Source organism: Micropterus dolomieu, linkage group LG05 (assembly GCF_021292245.1).
Source record: "Micropterus dolomieu isolate WLL.071019.BEF.003 ecotype Adirondacks linkage group LG05, ASM2129224v1, whole genome shotgun sequence".
NCBI lineage: Eukaryota > Metazoa > Chordata > Actinopteri > Centrarchiformes > Centrarchidae > Micropterus > Micropterus dolomieu.
The window spans coordinates 33,011,376-33,013,176 of NC_060154.1; positions in this window are offsets into that span (position 1 = coordinate 33,011,376).

The window sequence follows — 1,801 nt, forward strand, 5'->3', positions numbered from 1 at the left end:
CACAGCTAACCCTTCTACAACACATCCCCTGACGACCCACTTTAGCATGAGCAACAAACCTAGTTGGTGGTGTAGGAACCGAGAGGATGAGAGCCTCGGTACTGGTCCTGCACCAGCAGCAACATGGCAGGCCCAGGGCACCACTTCCAGTCCCCCTGCTTCACAACCACCAGGACCAGGGCTGCCAGGGACCCCTTTCATACTAGAGATGAGCTCTGGCTGGATAACCCCCTTTTACACCACCTCCATCACCCGACCTCTTCTTCCTGGTGAGGAGAGACACAGCCCTGCTGCGTCTATTCGTTCCATGCTGGTGGAATGATCTTTCCACCCTCATCCGGAATGCACAATCCCGGTCCATGAAAAAATATTTTTCCAGCGGATATCCTAGTTACAACATGACTGAGCTAACTGGAGTAAGTTAGTCTCATGTCGTGTTCGACAACGGGAGGGTTTTAACACTAGAGTTCCCACTTGTCCTGATATGAATGAATAATAATTGTAAAAGTTGTAAATGCACTTTACATTGAGTGAGCAATCTCAAAGTGCTACAGAAAAAAAACACTATAGATATACCACTATCATTTTTGACATACGGCTAAAATTAAATGAAAATCAATGATCATAATCTGCATTCAAACTGAAATTCTTATTGTTGGTTGCCTTTGTGTAATTTCTCCTTTTTCTTTTCTTTTCTTTCCAGGTCATCAGAGGGCGAGGCTAACCATCCTGTTCAGTGTCAGGCAGGCTAACCATCGTTTGCAACGTTCCTTGATTATTACGCGAGAATGAGAGTATAGTTCCATGTCAAATCAGCCTAGAAAATTGCCATGTTTCATTTTCCGCTAGTTTTATTGCAAGTTCTAACTTGAGAAGAGACAACTTTTGAATAGGAAAAATTCCGGAAATCTTAGTCATTTTGGGGGTGAGATGCTAATGGTCGAATCCGATCCAATGATCTATGCTAGACTGGAGCTATACGTGGTATCGCCAGACTCAGGGAACTGCTGGATGGACGGGAGAAAGGTAAAAATCAATTGTTATACTCGAGGGGAGGTGGAAAATGAGCTTAATTCCCCAAATGGTGGAATATCCCTTTAATTAGTTTGATAAAATACACCTGTGTTTACAAAACTATTACACTGTAACATAACTTCTGTGGGATGGGTCTATTTAGACAGTCACAACAGGGAATCGAACTGCTGACCCTTCAGTCATGAGATGACTTGCTCCAACTTCTGAGCTATAACCGTCCCCAATAGTATTGTTACCCTGTGATACCCACTCCTAGGTGTGTCAGGTGGGGCCCAGCAGATTGGCCAGAGGGGGAGACCGAGGCAACGTTGGTGAATATGAAGAGGGATCTGCTGAACATCTTCTCAGGCATGCCATCTACTCTCTTTTTGGGTAATTTTGTTTAGACTTTAGTAATTGGTCAAGATCTGAACACTGTGTGTGTTGGGCGGCTACAAGACCAAATTGTTACTTGGGTACTAACAATACATTTGTATGTCTATATACACAGAGGAAGGAATGAGTGGGGCAGGGAGAGCAGAACCAATGATGGAAAAGACATTCGTCATCCTGCGGAAATACCTTAACAAAGTGCCTGCTGCAGCGATGTTTGAGATCAAACAGGAATGGCCATTTCTCTTCTCTCAGAAATGCCTATTCTCACACTTTGGCCTCCTGACGGACGTCGCTGTCCTTCAGAAGCTACAGGAGGCAATTAGTCGACGAGGACAGACCATCCTGGATTACTGTGCAACACTGGACAACCCCAAGATCCGTGATGTTCTGG